This window comes from Tachyglossus aculeatus, chromosome 2, assembly GCF_015852505.1.
Source record: "Tachyglossus aculeatus isolate mTacAcu1 chromosome 2, mTacAcu1.pri, whole genome shotgun sequence".
Taxonomy (NCBI): Eukaryota; Metazoa; Chordata; class Mammalia; order Monotremata; family Tachyglossidae; genus Tachyglossus; species Tachyglossus aculeatus.
Window position 1 is genome coordinate 62,787,419 of NC_052067.1, and position 17,939 is coordinate 62,805,357.

General features: G+C 43.2%; 1 protein-coding gene and 1 non-coding gene across 8 annotated transcripts in view; both read right to left on the reverse strand.

Annotated features, from left to right (window-relative positions):
• The window catches only part of ZDHHC14 (zinc finger DHHC-type palmitoyltransferase 14), a 309,503-nt gene that overhangs the window by 171,398 nt on the left and 120,166 nt on the right, over window positions 1–17,939 (reverse strand). The window lies entirely within an intron of this gene.
• Window positions 8,391–8,527, reverse strand: LOC119924635. Its single transcript, XR_005449337.1, has one exon. It is a non-coding gene; the product is annotated as a small nucleolar RNA SNORA7 (small nucleolar RNA).

The window sequence follows — 17,939 nt, forward strand, 5'->3', positions numbered from 1 at the left end:
TGGGCTTCAAGGCTCTCCATCACCTCGCCCCCTCCTAACTCACCTCCCTGCTCTCCTTCTACAGCTCAGCCCGCACCCTCTGCTCCTCTGCCGCTAATCTCCTCACCGTGCCTTGTTCTCTCCTGTCCCACCGTTGATCCCCGGCCCACGTCATCCCCCTGGCCTGGAATGCCCTCCCTCCCAACATCCGCCAAGCTAGCTCTCTTCCTCCCTTCAAGGTCCTACTGAGAGCTCACCTCCTCCAGGAGGCCTTCCCAGACTGAGCTGCCTCCTTCCTCTCCCCCTCGTCCCCCTCTCCACCCCCCCGTCTTGCTTTCTTCCCTTCCCCACAACACCTGTATATATGTATATATGATTGTACATATTTATTACTCTATTTATTTATTTATTTTACTTGTACATATCTATTCTATTTATTTTATTTTGTTAATATGTTTGGTTTTGTTTTCTGTCTCCCCCTTCTAGACTGTGAGCCCACTGTTGGGTAGGGACCGTCTCTACATGTTGCCAACTTGTACTTCCCAAGCACTTAGTACAGTGCTCTGCACACAGTAAGTGCTCAATAAATACAATTTATTGATTGATTGATTGACACAGTCCCTGTCCCACATGGGGCTCACACTCTTAATCGCCACTTTACAGATGAGGTAACTGAGGCACAGAGAAGTTAAGTGAGTTGCCTAAGGTCACCCAGCAGACAAGTAGCAGAGCCGCGATTGGAACCCAGGTCCTTTTGCCTCCCAGGTCCATGCACTATCCATTAAGTCACGCTGCTTCTTCAAATGACCATCTGTATCAAAAACCACTTTGGGGGCTCCCAACTCGAGAATATGGATAGAGCAACACCCCCCTCCCCCTTCACCCCCCCCCCCCCACCCCAACCCCTCAAGCCCTGTCCATCACCCTCCCAGCCTGGCCAATTGGAGGGGGACGGAGGGTACTGGGGAACTTGGTTATTGCTTCTCCCACCCTCCATCCCCTTACTTCCATTCCCTTGTGAGGTGGGGATTTCCTACCCACCCCCCAGTTCCCATAACCACTTTTGTGAACCATTTTGACAATTTCCTCACATTCTGTTTTCCTTTTCCATCCCTACACTGATGATGATAACAATAATAATACATAGTGGTATTTGTTAAACACTTATTATGTGGCAGGTACTGTGCTAAGCATTGGGGTACATACAAGCTTATAAGGTTGGACACAGTTCATGCCCCTCATGGGGCTCACAATCTTAATCTCCATTTTACAGATGAGGTAACTGAAGCACAGGGAATTTAAGTGACTTGCCCAAGGTTACACAGAAGACAAGTAATGGAGTCTGAATTAGAACCCAGGTCCTTCTGACTACCAGGCCCATGCTCTATCCACTAGGCCACACTGCTATACTGACTTTTGGGGACTTCAAAATCCAAGTGGATGTTCCTGACAACGCCCGCCGCCAACTTCCTCTCACTCCAACTCTGCCAACCTCCTGCTCCACCCCATCTCACTCACTCACTGTCTTGAACACCTTGTTCTCAGTATCTTTCTAATCGCTGTACAATCTGTAACTTCACCAACTCTGAAATCCCATACTCCAACCACAACCTCTTCACCTGCCTTCTTTCCCACGTACCTGCTCCCCACAAAACTAGCCTGCCCGACAAAAATTTCCAATCTTTTGACACCCTCTCTGCTATCTTTAACCACTCAACATCCAATGACTCCTTCCCTTAAGTTTCTAACATGCCCATTTTATTGCCTATCCTAAAAAAGCCCTCCATCAATCTCCCTGCCCCTTCCAGCTATGACCCCATCTCCCTCCTACCATTCTTGTCTTAGCTCTTTGAACAAATTGTTCCCTCCACTCTCCCTCCACTTCCTCTCCTCCAACTCTCTTCTCTATCCCCTGCTATCTGGCTTTGCCAGACTACAATTCGCCAGTTCCACCTCTGCTTCTCAACTTGTAACTATGCGGGTGCTTCAAGAGTCGGTTGTGGGTCCCCTTCTCCCTCCGGGGCTCATCCACCCCCAGTTTCAACTAACACCTCTATAATGATGACTCCCAAATCTGCCTCTCCAGCCCTGACTCTTCCCCTTCTCTGCAATCTCAAATTTCCACTGCCTTCAAGACATCTCTATCTGGATGTGTCCCTCATCACCTTAAACCCAACGTGCAAAATTGAACTTACCATTCCACCCAAACTCTCTCCTCCCCCTGATTTCCCCATCACTACTGACAATACCACCATTCTTCCTGTCTCAAAAGCCCTCAACCTTGGCATTATCCATGATTCATCACTCTCCTTCACCCCGCATGTTCAGTTATTCACGAACATGAGTCAATTCAATCTCCACACCATCTCCAGAATTCACTTTTTCCTCTCTGTCCAAAGTGCCGTGATCCTCCTCCATGCACCTTTCACATCCCATCTCGATTACTGCATCAGCCTCTTCACAGATCTCACTACCTCCAGCTTCTCCAGTCCCTACTCCACTCTGCTGCCCAGATCATTTTCCTAAAAAAGAATTTTGCACATCCCTGTACTCAAGTGCCTGAAATGGTTTGTCATTTATCTCTGCATCAAGCAGAATCTGCTCCCCATCAGATTCAAGACAGTCAATCAGCTCTCTCCCCCTTAATTACCCACGCTCCTCTCCCACTCCAACCCAGCCCACGCATGCTTACCTCCTTCATTACCAACATACTCACTGTGCCTTGCTTTCACCTCACCTGCTGTTGACTCCTTGCTCATGCCTCTCCCCTACTTGATCTCCCTCTCCCCTACTTCTCAGACATTCCAGCACTCCCGCTGGCTTCAAGACCTGATTAAAATCATGTCTCCACCAGGAAGCCTTCCTTAACTAAGCTGGCAATACCCCGGACCTTTTTTCCCTTCTCCAACTTCTTCCCATCCCCATACCCTAAGTACTTAGGTTCTCACACTACTCTAAACCACAGCACTTAAAGCATATATCTTTATACTCAGTTGCTTTCCTTACCTGTAATTTATTTGAATGTCTGCATCCCCCACTTCACTGTAAAATCTTGGAGGGTAGGGATCATGTCTACTAACTGTACTGTAGTCTCCCAAGTACTTAGTACAGTACTCTGCCCAAAGTAAGCACTCAGTAATTGGAGAGAAATTGAGGTTAAATGTGAGGAAGAGCTTTTGAACCATGTGTAAGCTCTTTGTGGGCAGGGAACATGTCTACCACCTTTGCAAAGGTATATTCTCCCAAGTGTTTAGTACGGTGCTCTGCACAGTAAGTGCTCAATAATGGATTGATCAATTGGTACCATGGCCCAGCCAGATTAAAGAACACAGTTGGGAGACAGCTACATCGAAGATCTACAGGTCCACTTCATTCCGAGGTGTTCATACCTTAGGGATTTCTATTTTCCATGAGATTGTAAGCAGGAATCGTGTCTACCAATTCAGTTGTACTCTCCCAAGTGCTTACTATCGTGCTTTGCACATAGTAAACACTCAATAAATGCCACAAATTGAAAGAGAGTTGCTTTAAACACTGGACTGGACTATTTGAAGCCACTCCTTTGCCATGGAACATTCCTTTCTGTAGGTCGGATTAGATTTGCTTCTACCTTGCTTCTTCCTTCTACCGTCTCCCCCTCTAGACTGTTCTCCTAGTCTAGGCTGTGAGTTCTTTGTGGGTGGAGAATGTGTCTACCAACTCTGTTATATTGTACTCTCCCAAGCACACAGTACAGTGCTCTGCACCTGGCAAATGCTCAATAAATACAATTGATTGATTCCCTGGTAAGGTTTGTAAGTGGTCTGGCCTGAGTAACTTCACCTACCATTGTGCCTTCCACATAAAAATCCTCTTTCACAAGAGATGGTCCAAGAACAATTTTTCACTGGGTGGAACTAACCCAGATCATTAGGGTAGCAGCTAAGAAAATTAAAAACAGAATCCTGACTGGTGGTACAATCTTTTAAATTGACAGAGCTGGCCTCACCAAAAATTAGAGCAAGAATAAAGGAACTGTTACACTTTGGTGCTAGTTTTCTATGCCAGGAAAATGCTAGTTATGATTTTCATACTGCACCCAGTCCCTACCCTCTCAGGATTACAACTGGAGAGTTCTCAGTACTCTACCAGTTTTGACTACAGGAGGGAGAGTCAAGCAGAGGTTATGCCTCTGCTTGACTCTGATGCCTGTTTCTTTGTTTTGATGCCAGTCTCCCTCTTTCTAGACTGCGAGCCTGCTGTGGGTAGGGACTGTCTCTATTTGTTCCTGAATTGTACTTTCCAAGTACTTAGTACAGTGCTCTGTACACAGTAAGCACTCAATAAATATGAATGAATGAATGAATGACTATCCATTCCATTCCTAGCTTGGGCAGTGGCTAGAGAGTGGAAACCAAAACTCCCCTGTGCTGGGCAGCAGGAGCATAGGAGAGAGTAGAGGGTGGAGATCCAAGTTTACTGCGTGGAAGGAGGCAAAAGTATGCCACTTCAGTATTTTTACCAAGAAAACTCTACAGATACACTACTAGAACGATTGCAGATGGAGATGAGGTGTTCTGGGAGAGATGTGTCCATGGTGTCGCTATGGGTTGGAATGACACGATGGCATAAAACAAGAACCAGTCTCTAGATTCCTCAATCCAATTTTATTCATACAAATCAAACAGGACCAAAGTTAGGCAATGGGAGTCAGGAAACCTATGTCTGAGTCCTGCTTCTGCCTGCAGCTGGTGAACACGGGTGAAGACTGCATATGCCCTTCACAATAATAATAATAATAATAATAATATTTGTGGTATTTGTTAAGTGCTTCCTATGGGAAAAGCACTGTTCTAAGTGCTGGGGTAGGTACAAGGTAATCAGGTTGGACACAGTCCCTGTCCTACATGGGGTTTACTGTCTTAATCCCCATTTTACAAATGAGGTAACTGAGGCATAACTGAGGCACATAGAAGTTAAGCAACTTACTCAAGGTTGCACAGCAGAGCCGGGATTAGAACTCACATCTTCTGACTACCAAGCCTGTGCTCTTTCCACTAGGCCATGCTGCTTCCCAATGGACTGCATCCCTGACTGGTCTGCCACTTTGTGGGTGGCACTGTGCAAGCTACTAGCACCAGAATCAATTTCTCTCCCCAAGTACTCAGGCTCATCTGTTGTTCCTGATGAGAAATTCCATCATTCATTCATCATTCAATTGTATTTACGGATCACTTACTGTGTGCAGAGCACTGTACTAAGCGCTTGGAAAGTACAATTTGGCCACAGGGCTGAGCCCTCTAAATAATGGACTGAGTGGGTTGGGCGGCAGGGGCCAGGGCGCAGTATGTGCTGAAAAGATGATGTCGAATCCGTCTCTTACCACCATCATCAGTTCTTGATGTTTTTTAAAATGGTACTGGTTAAGTACTTACTATGTGCCAGACACTGTACTAAGGGGAAGCAGCATGGCTCAGTGGAAAGATCATGGGCTTTGGAGTCAGAGGTCATGGGTTCAAATCCCGGCTCCACCACTTGTCAGCTGTGTGACTTTGGGCAAAGTATTTAACTTCTCTGTGCCTCAGTTACCTCATCTGTAAAATGGAGATTAAGACTGTGAGCCCCCCGTGGGACAACCTGATCACCTTGTAACCTCCCCAGCACTTAGAACAGTGCTTTGCACATAGCAATCGCTTAATAAATGCCATCAAAAAAAGTGCTGGGAAAGATACAAGGTAATCAGGGTGGACCCAATATATGTCCCACCTGGGGATCACACCCTAAATCCCCATTTTACAGATGTGGGAACTGAGGCACAAAGAAGTGCCTCAAGGTCATGCAGCAGACAACTGTGGAGCTAGGATTAGTGCCCAGGTCCTCCTGACTCCCGGGCCCATGCCCTAACCACTAGACCACCTATTGCATTGTATATCTTGAAAGATTATACAAGACACTGTGTAAGAGCTGGTATAAATTTTATAACCAAAGTTCAAATAAGTGTCAAAAATATGAGGATTGCAATTTCTATTTTAAATAAAACTTTCACCATTTTTTCTTCGTAGAACTAAAATCCCATAGCATGAAAGTGATATTTATTCCTCAAAACAATAGAGTTTCCAACCCAACATCTTATTTACAGAAGAGCAGACTCACAGGATGTTCTTCTTATAATCAGGAAGAGACCAACAAGAGAATCAGATGAACACACCACCCAATTTCATTGTTTTACTCTCCATTTTGGAATCTGCACATTAATGCAGCAATCTGGTAAGCAAAATCCAAATGTTTTCAGTGAAGTCTTATTATTTTTTTCATGAAAAAATCAGGTAAACAGACTTAAAGGAAGGAAGGAAAAATAAAAGAACAAAAAGGGGAGGAAACAGGAAATCCGAAAGTATGTTCCAGCAATCCCAGTATTGTTTTCACAAGAAAAAGATTTTGAAATTTTAGAGAACCCACGTGAGCAAAAGTCTTTTTAAAAGGGACACATTTCTCACTCTCTGAATTCGCTCAAGCAATCTAACAGTACTTACTGAATGCCTTATCACAATTTTATTAGAGTCCTAACAGAGTCGTAATAATACTAGAAAACACAAAATGCTCTGAAAACTGAATCCAAATGTCCCATCATGCAAAATAATGAACCTAGTAATGAAGCTCTTCTTCCTGGAAACTGCAATTTACTTTCTTTTTCTGAACATCTGTTTGAGCTTTTGTGTGGCCGCCAGAAAGAAATTGATGTAAGAAGGTGAAAGAAAGCAAGCAAAATCTTGACTCTAATCCTCATCACAAATGTCACGAATTTAATATTTTCTGTAATTTTATATGACAAAAACAGCTCCTGCCTTTACATTCTTCCTTTGGTCCTCAAATAGAGAACTTGCTCCTCCCCACTTGTATCTGTGAAACGAATTTGCAAGTGGAATTCTCTGACCTCATCTGGAGTGAACATACCTGGCTAGAGACCCAAAGCACTGATCCTGTTTTTTTCTAATTTCTCCTTTGTGATTTATTTGGGGCTCCTTGTTGCCTGAATTCATTCTCAACAATTAATCTGGATGGGTTAGCTACTTAAATGCAGATAAAGAAATGCAAACAATTCCCCCAGATGACATCCTCAAGGAGACCTATCTTTTGTTCAATAAGCTCTCAAATGGCAAAAACAGGTCCTTTGCACATATACACGAATAGAAACCACTCAGTGGGAACTGAAATAATTTTGGTTATTCCCCACAAAAGTGGTCTCCAGGCCTCAGCACATAAAACAAAGAAATAATTTCAGAGCCCAAATGGAAATACGACTGGGCAAGTTGTCAATGTCTTCTGAATGATGAAGTTTTCGCAATTAAAAACACTATTTAACCCACAGGCAAAATACTGTAATGAACATTTCAAAACTGTTAAAGGCCTAGTTTGATAAAATTTATGATGAACACACAAGGCTAAATTGCACTCACAGAGCTCTGTAAATGCCCACCAGACTCAACAGTAATTATATAAGAGGGGAAAAGCTAGTGTTAAAGAATCCAAAATTCCTATTCGTGTAATCAAAAGCCGGGCTCTAGCCACTTTAAGCAAACAATTACCCACCCATGTTAGTCCTGTGCATTATAATGCTTACATATGTGTGATTCTGCTGAGCAAATGGAAACACTGCTCTAAAATGTCTGTACCAGAAATTTTTCAGCAAGATAAATCGATGAAGAAATAGAATGAAAGCTGGATGCCAATAAAAGCTAGGTCACAGATAGGGATGGTCTGAATACCTTTTTTTAAAAAATTAAACTCAGAGCAAGATGAGGAAGCAATAAATAGTGGTGGTCTCTGACACAAGACTGGGTGTCTGGAGACCCAAATTTTCTTTTACTTTTTTTATGGTATTTGTTAAGTGCTTACTATGTGCCAGGCTCTGTACTAAGCACTGGGATAGATACAAGCTAATAGGGTTGGACCTGCCCACATAGGGCTCACAATCTTAATCCCCATTTTACAGATGAAGTTCTAATCCCAGCTCTTCCACTGGCTTGCTGTATGACCTTCGATAAGTCACAACCTTTCCGGGCTTAAGTTTCCTCATCTGTAAAATGGGGATAAGCAACTTGTCTCTTATTATGAGCTCTGTGTGGGATAGACTATTCCACCTGATTCCTGCATTCCAGTTCTCAGGGCAGTGCTATGGCACAAAGTAGGCACATAATAAATTGTCTTGTCTTGTCTTATGCTGTCGAGTTGTCATTGACCCAAAACGACACCACGGACACATCTCTCCCAGAACACCCAATCACCCCATGCAATCATTCTGGTAGTTTATCCATAGTTTTCTTGGTAAAAATATGGAAGTGGTTTACCATTGTCTCCCTCTGCGGAGTAAACTTGAGTCTCCACCCTCGACCCTCTTCCATGCTGCTGCTGCCCAGCACAGGTGAGTTTTGACTTGTAGCAGATTGCCTTCCACTTGCTAGCCACTGCCCAAGCTAGGAATGGAATGGGTAGGCCTCTGCCTGACTCTCCCTGACATATCAAGACTGGTAGAGTACTGGGAACTCTCAAGGGGTGACCCTGAAAGGAGGACATAATATATACCATAATTATTATTCGTGTGGACAGGCAGAGGGAATCATTACTGAATCAGGAGGCTACAGGGGGCTGGCTCACCTCCAAGAAAAGGAATAATAAGGTCAGAATTCCTGGAGAACTAAGAGTATTTATTCCTCACGCCTAAGAGGAGAAAAGAACTTGAGAGTTTAGGTGAGAATGAGGACAGAATATTATGCTGTTTCAATATTTATTTTGGGAAGATGGGATCATTATATTTGGGACTTGGGTGTGGCAGGCTACAACTCAATTCAGGCAGCCTTCAGACTTACAGTAAAACAGTTTTCAGGAATCAATTTCTAGATTGAAACTCTGGAAGCAGAAAGCAATTTTTCCTCATAGACTTACTTTATTGCAGGGATCACTTCTGCTAGTGCTATTATATTTTCCCAAGTGTGTAACACAATGTTCTGCACACAGTAAGCCCTCAAGTAATATTTATTAAAAGATAGGAAAATGTTATAGAGTTAGTTCCTGAACCAAGGTCCAATAATCTTTTTTTAATCAAAATTACCAAGGATTATTAAGTCATTCACTTACAGAAGAATAACAGGACTACACTGATATATTTCTAGACTGTGAGCCCATTGTTGGGTAGGGACCGTCTCTATATGTTGCTGACTTGTACTTCCCAAGTCATGTACTTCCCATTGAATGAATGAATGAAGGGATGCAGTCCCTTTCCCACATTGGGCTCACAGCTAGATAACCCAACTGCTGAGCTACACAACTGGGAATTCCTGTTGTCTCCCCTACTGTCCCCCTTGGCTTTGGCTGTGGCTTTGCTCCTGATCATCATGCAAGAAGGACTTAAATGCCAGCAGCAGGAAGCCTTCATAAATTTTAGAATGCTGGCTGTTGTTAAAGTTGTCGATGATGATGGTATTTGTTAAGTGCTTACCCTGCGCCAAGCACTGTTCAGAGCACTGGGGTAGATACAAGCTAATCAGGTTGGATACAGTCACTGACCCACAACAGGCTCACAGTCTTAATCCCTGTTTTACAGATGTGGGAGCTGAGGAGCAGAAATTAAGGGATTTGCTCAAAGTCACACAGCAAACAGAAGAGAAGAAGCGTAGCTCAGTGGAAAGAGCACAGGCTTTGGAGTCAGAGGTCATGGGTTCAAATCCCAGCTCTGCCAATTGTCAGCTGTGTGACTTTGGGCAAGTCACTTAACTTCTCTGTGCCTCAATTCCCTCATCTGTAAAATGGGGATGAAGACTGTGAGCCCCCTGTGGGACAACATGATTGCCTTGCAACCTCCCCAGTGCTTAGACAGTGCTTTGCACATAGTAAGTGCTTAATAAATGCCATCATCATTAACAAGTGGTAGAGCCAGGATTAGAAACGAGGTCGTTCTGGCTCCCAGGGCATTTGCTCTATCCACTAGACCATGCTGCTTCCCTGCTTCTTGCTGCGGCTGTTGGGCAAGCTGGGTTACTAGCCACAAGAGCCTTAAATTATACCTCAAACCACAGTACCTACAAGAGTACCTCTGCTCTTTAGCTCTCATTTTCCTTATCTTTTATGATGTTTTTGTACTTTTTATTATTCACCTTATCTTTTGTTTGCACTGCCAATTTTCCCTGCCATAGTTTTAGACTGTGAACTATTTGGGAGCTTGGGATCATGTCTAAATTTCTCCTAGGGAAGGTTTTTTCCCCCCAGTGCTAAGTACAGGACTTTTCACAGAGTAGGCATTTAATAAACACTACTACTTCTACTCCCAGGGGTACATCATTTGACACTATGCTTTCAAAGCTCATTACAGGCAGGGAATGTGTCCATCTATTCTTGCATTGCATTCTCCCAAGCATTTCGTACAGTGCTTTCACAAAGGTAAGTGCTCAATAAATACGACTGCCTGACTGACTGACCCTGAGATGCATCTCTGCCCTCTCTACCAGCCCCAAATGCCACAGTGATTGTATAGGTAAGCTCACAAGTCCTGCTCTTGGGCATTGCTGAAAAACTCCTAAACTGACTGCATTCCAGGCTATCACTGAGGTCAAGTAATAGTGTTGAAGAGAAAGTGTGCTTTTTTCAAAGATGTTGATTAATCCACTTCCTCCAGAAAGCCTTACCCACCTATCATTTCACATCATTCCCTTGAACATATATCTGTTACCTGTGCATACAATGTTATTAATTTATTCTGTCACATCTGAATTTACCTATCTTACCTAAAAGACTAAACGTTTTGAGAGCAGAATCTACAATTAACCAAAACTCTATAGTGAGTAAGGCACTGAGTTATGGAAAGAAAGAGTAAAAGGTGTTACAACAATTTTTCTTTTCCTAATAATAATAATAATGATTGTGGTATTTGTAAGTACTTACTATGTGCCAAGCACTGTTGTAAGTGCTGGGATAGATACCAGGTAATCCAGTTGGACACAGTCCAGCCTGTAATAGATTGTAATACAGTACACTGTCCTATATGGCTTCATTTTAAAAAAGGAAATTACACTTAGTAATGGGGTATATTGTGCATATTTGCAAACCAATATGTTTCTGTCTCTGTGTGACTACCATGTAGGGGTACATAACCAATCTTTGTCACTGGTATATTTAAAGTGATCCAGGCCTCACAGGGGGAAGCTGAACAAGATGGGATACAAAAAGACAGGATAAAAGAATTTAGAAAAAAACCAAACACATAAGAACTGCATATGCTTTAAAAACATAGAAAAATGAACGGGGCAGCAAAGTGAAGTATGGACTGGAGATTGGAGATCAGTGAGGAGACTGATGCAGTCGTAAAGCTGGCATATAACAACCCTCTGGACAAGAGTGAGAAGCAGAGTGGTCTATTGGAAAGATCACAGGCTTGGGAGTCAGAGGACCTGGGTTCTTACTCCTGGCTCCACCAACTGTCTGCTGTGTGACCTTGCTCAAGTTACTTCATTTCCTCTAGGTCTCAGTTGTCGAATCTACAAAATGGGGATTCAATACCTGATCTTCCTCCTACTTAGACTGTGAGCCCCATGTGGGACCTAGTTATCTTCTATCTACCCCAGTGCTTAGAACAGTGCTTGACCCACAGTAAGTGTTTAACCAATACCACAATTATTATTATTATTATGAGTGGTGGCCTTTGGGATAGAGAGGAAGGGGTGTATTGGGGGCAGGGAATGTGTCTATCAGCCCTGTGCTCTGCACACAGTAAACACTGAAAAAAATGGCACTGACTGACTGAGGAAGAACCAACAGGATTTGGCAACAAACTGGATATGGGACACTCAGTATATACTATTGATTGATGTAGGCTCCAGACTAATTTCACAGATTTTTAAGACTCGGAGGAGTAGCCTTTTCAAAAGAAATTCATAAAGATGAAGAGAAAAACAAGACTATGTAAGCATAATATGGAGATCATGACCCCACGACAGAAACTACACAGAGTGAAAGCTACAGCACTCACTTTAGGTCAGACTATTTTGAGAAAATAGGATTAGGGAGAAATATATTCGCTGCAGCTTCTGTGAGAAGAAGGAACTTTCAAGGTTTCTGCTTAAACTGTGTGACTTACTGTAGCGTGTGACAGTGCTGCTATTATTTAAATTGGGTTTTAAATTCAGGATATAAAAGAGATTTGGGATTTTGTAGTCAGTATTCATTCATTCATTCAATCAATCGTATTTATTGAGCGCTTACTGTGTGCAGAGCACTGTACTAAGCGCTTGGGAACTACAAGTTGGAAACATATAGAGACAGTCCCTACACAACAGCGGGCTCACAGTCTAGAAGGGGGAGACAGACAGTATATGAAATATGTCAAGGACCTCAGAGACGACACAATTCAATTTTATTCTTTCTTCTCTATGTACTTACTAGATTTTTGAAAAACCAATTTCCCATAGTATTTCCTTGATGGAACACTGCAGTAGATGGCTTAGGAAAGAATGGATTCAAACTGATTCAACAGGCCAACCAACACTCCAGACCCACATCAGAGGACAGTGTCTTCCCAGATTGGGGATTTTGCAGTCAGTATATGAAATATGTCAGGGACCTCAGAGATGACACAATTCAATTTTATTCTTTCTTCTCTACGTACTTACTAGATGTTTGAAAAACCAATTTCCCTTGGTATTTCCTTGATGGAACACTGCAATAGATGGCTTAGGAAAGAATGGATTCATACAGATTCAACAGGCCAACCAACACTCCAGACCCATAAGAGGACAGTGTCTTCCCAGTTTTCTTGGGAACTAATGCCCTGATGGTCTTTGGTCCGTGGCATGCTCTGCTGAAGCCTGCAAATACGGGCGGGTGATAGGTCATGATCACAAACAGTCAAGACCTGAAACCAAGTCAGTCTAGAAACATCAAAGCAAAGCTCAAAGCAACATGACTTTGCTGGGTGGATCAAACCCACCCAATGGTCACCCATCCACCTCCAAATCAAACAGAAACTCCTCACCATTGACTTTAAAGCACTCAATCACCTTGCCCCCTCCTACCACACCTCATTGCTCTCCTATTCATTCATTCAATCACATTTATTGAGCGCTTCCTGTGTGCAGAGCACTGAACTAAGCACTTGGGAAGTACAAGTCGGCAACATATAGAGACGGTCCCTACCCAACAATGGGTTACAGTCTAGAAGACTCCTACTACAACCCAGCCTGCACACTTTGCTCCTCTAATGCCTAACTACTTGCTGTACCTTGATCTCATCTATCTTGCCACTGCCCTCTTGTCCATGTCCTGCTCTCACCTGAAACATCCCGCTTCTTCACATCCAACAGACAATGACTCTCCCCACCTTCAATGCCTTATTGAAGGCACATGTCCTCCAACAGGCCTTCCCTGTCTAAGCCCTCATTTCATCTTCCCCTACTATCTTCTGCATCACTCTGACTTGCTCCCTATATTCACCCAGCCCCCACAGCACTTATGGACATATCCATAATTTATTTATTTGTAACAATGTTTGGTATTGTGGGCAGGAATGTGTCTACAAACTCTATTATACTGTACTCTCCCAATGCTTAGCACAGTGCTTAAACAGGAAGCATTCAATAAATATAAGTGCTTAGTATAGTGCTCTGCACACACTAAGCGCTCAATAAATATGATTGAATGAATGAAAAATATGATTGACAACCAGGGATGGTCAATGTAATAGAGCAGTGGGCTGTGGAGGTCAGATTAGCATGGGCTACTATTTTCAAGCAGAGGACTGAAAGATACCTCAGTACAGTGCTAAGTGCTTAGTACAGTGCTCTGCACACAGTAAGCGCTCAATAAATATGCTTGAATGAACACAGACACTGAAAGACAACATCAAAAAGCGCACCAGGCCCTGAAAATTTAATAGTGCATCCGAAAGTATTTTTAGGGCCAAAACCACACACAGACACTCTTGGCAACAGTCAACAGAAGTGAGAAGAGTCATAATAATAATAATAATAACAATAACAATAACAATGATAATAATAAAATAATAAATAATCATTGCATTTGTTAAGTGCTTACTATGTGCCAGGTGTTATACTAAGTGCTGGGGTTGGACACAGTCCCTGTCCCACATAGGGCTCACAGTCTAAGAACGAGGAAGAATGAGTATTGAATCCCCATTTTACAGATCAGGTAACTGAGGCACAGAGAAGTGAAATGACTTGTCCAAATGTCACGTAGCAGAGAAGTGGCGATCACTATGTGGAATGTAGCAACCAGCTGTTCTCCAATACTTGTAAGGTCATAACAAGAAGAAATAACTTCAATTACATCACGTGGGATTTATGAAGGATTTGCTAACAACAAGGGTTGATAGAGGAAGATTGCATAATCTTTTTCACTAATTGTCTTTAAACTAGAACATTCATCTGAATGGGACAACAGAAGTACAGTCCTGCCTAAAAGCAGCATGAAGTAGTGGTGAGAGCACGGGCCTGGGAGTCCGAATGTTCCTGAGTTCTAAATACCGGCTCTGCCAATTGTGTGCTGTGGGACCCTGGGAAATTCATTTTAGTTCTCTTTGCCTCAGTTTTCTCAACTATAAAATGGAGATATCTGTTCTCCTTCCGACTCAGACTTATGAGTCCCATGTGGGGACTGGACAGTCCCACAGGGACTGTTTCCGACCTAACTTGTACCTATCCCAGCACTTAAACAGCATTTGACGCAAAGTAAGCGCTTAACAAATTCTATAAAGAAAAAAAAAAGCAAACAATGAATTACCTGGTTTCTCTATCTTTTTGTTAGGTCTATGTTTATGTGAAAATGCAAGGTCCTTCAGGGCAGTATTTATGTTTGCATATACTATTCAAATTATCCAACACCCTTCCTTGTTTTAGACTGTGGCTCCTAACTGGGCAGCTTAATAAAACAATCTAACCTGTAAAATGGGGATTCAATTCCTGATCACCCTCCCTCTTATACTGCAAGCCCCAATTTACAGAGAGACTATGTCTATTCTGACTACACTGTATATATCCCAGATCAATCAACAGTATTTACTGAATGCTTACTGTGTGCAGAGCACTGTACTAGGTGCTTGGGAGAATACAATACAACAAATAATATAACAGAGTTATATTGCTATATTACCTGTCCAGAAAGAGCTAACAGTCTCGAGGGGGACTTAGTAGAGTGCTTATAACATGGTAAGTGCTTAACAAATACCAGAAATATTATTATTATGTAAAAGGGATTCAAGAGTGCCATTTTGAGAAATCACGATGATAGCATTAAATGCCTGTCTTCCTTCTCTTTAGATTGTGAGTCCGAGGTGGGACAGAGATTATGTCTAATATGACTGCATTGTAAATATCCTATTTCTTAATACAGTCCTTAGCTCACAGTAAGTGCTTAACAAATACCAGAATTATTATTATGAGAGAGAGATTCACGGATGCCATTTTGAGGAAGTCATGACAACAGTAGCTTGAATGAGGGTTGAGTTTCCTTCCTAAGGGTTGAATCTTCCCCTGGCTCTGGGCATTCATTTATCCTGAGCAGTTGCATTTCTGCCATCCAAACATAGAAAGAGGGGAGTGGAGGGCCAGGGGGAATAAAGGAAAAAAACTTCACTCTGATGTACAGAATCTGGAGAACAGAATGCATTTTCAATATTCTTTCTGAAGAACACAAAGCAGAAAGAGGGAACCGAAGTTGCCACAAGTAAGCCTATAAAGCAAAACACAAATCTAATTTTAGGCCTACAAACCTTGACATCAGCCCCAGTGTAGACAGCATTCCTAAGAGACCAATGCAATTACATGACATGAGGCAGACATGTCAAAACAGGCAGTTTCCTCATTCAGGTCCTCATAGATGATTCCTTGAAGCTCCTAAAGAAGTCATTTCAAATATTGCAGGGACAATTGATTAAGATGAAGTTCTTATCCTTGCTAAGCATGTGACTGACAGCAATAGGCACCACAGAAGCCTGTATGTACATACTCGATTCTCTGTGTCATTTCAAATTGTACACAGAATAATGGGTAGCATAGTCTAGTGGAAAGAGTACAGGCTTGGCAATTACCCAGGTTCTAATCCTCGATTCGCCAGTTTCCTGCTGTTTGACCTTGGGCAACATGCTGAACTCCTCTGTACCTCAGCTTCCTTGTCTGTAAAATGGGGATTCAATTTCTGTTCACTTTCCTATTCAGACTGTGAGCCCCATATGGGATAAGGACTGTGTCCAACCTCCTTTTGGGCAGGGAATGTGTCTGCCACTCTATTAAATTATACTCTCTCAAGTGCTTAGTACAGAGCTTTGCACACAGTAATTAATTGATTGACTGTATCTCCCCCAGTGCTGAGAACAGTACTTGACACACAGTAAGCTCTTAACAAATCAATCAATCAATCAATCGTATTTATTGAGCGCTTACTGTGTGCAGAGCACTGTACTAAGCGCTTGGGAAGTACAAGTTGGCAACATATAGAGACAGTCCCTACCCAACAGTGGGCTCACAGTCTAAAAGGGGGAGACAGAGAACAAAACCAAACATACTAACAAAATAAAATAAACAGAATAGATATGTACAAGTAAAATAAATAAATAAATAGAGTAATAAATATGTACAAAAATATATACATATCTACAGGTGCTGTGGGGAAGGGAAGGAGGTAAGATGAGGGGGATGGAGAGGGGGACGAGGGGGAGAGGAAGGAAGGGGCTCAGTCTGGGAAGGCCTCCTGGAGGAGGTGAGCTCTCAGTAGGGCCTTGAAGGGAGGAAGAGAGCTAGCTTGGCGGATGGGCAGAGGGAGGGCATTCCAGGCCCTGGGGATGATGTGGGCCGGGGGTCGATGGTGGGACAGGTGAGAACGAGGTACGGTGAGGAGATTAGCGGCAGAGGAGCGGAGGGTGCGGGATGGGCTGTAGAAGGAGAAAAGGGAGGTGAGGTAGGAGGGGGCGAGGTGATGGAGAGCCTTGAAGCCGAGGGTGAGGAGTTTTTGCCTGATGCGCAGATTGATTGGTAGCCACTGGAGATTTTTGAGGAGGGGAGTAACATGCCCAGAGCGTTTCTGGACAAAGACAATCCGGGCAGCAGAATGAAGTATGGATTGAAGTGGGGAGAGACACGAGGATGGGAGATCAGAGAGAAGGCCGGTGCAGTAGAAGGCCGGTGCAGTAGAAGGCCGGTGCATCCTATCCCAGACGGGATAGGATGAGAGCTTGAACGAGCAGGGTAGCGGTTTGGATGGAGAGGAAGGGGCGGATCGTGGCAATGTTGCAGAGCTGAGACCGGCAGCTTTTGGTGACGGCATGGATGTGGGGGGTGAATGAGAACAAATGTGAACTGTATACATCCTGATTATCTTCTAGCTAATGTAGTACATAGAACAATACTTGACACATAGTATGTGCTTAACAAACAATAATAATAATAAAACCAGGTTGCATAACACCCTAAAAGAGACAGCTGAAACATGGAAGGGGCATGGCATAGTGATAGAGCATGGGCCTGAACGTCAAAAGACCTGGGTTCTAATTCCAGCTCCACCACATGTCTGTTGTGTGTTCTTGGGCAAATCACTTCACTTCCCTGTGTCTGTTACCTCATCTGTAAAACGGTGATTAAGACTGGGAGCCCATTTGGGACATGAACTGTGTCCAAACTGATTAGCCTGTATCTAGCCCAGTGCTTAGTACGTGCCTGGAACAAAGTAAATGCTTAACAAATACCATTAAAAATATTCTCTAGGATCCCATTTCTAATTCCCTTCTAATGGGGTCCCAGCCTTACTGCACCACTGCATTCCATCAACCTTCCTCCCTTCCCAAGTTCCTTTGAGTTCAGGAGTGGTGACAGGTAGCCATAAAGATTCCTGGTGAGGCAGCAGTCTGGACTTACACCTCACCTCTGAGCTATACTGCCATCAACAGTTCAAGGGGATGAAGGGGCTGAGCTTTACCTATATTCTTT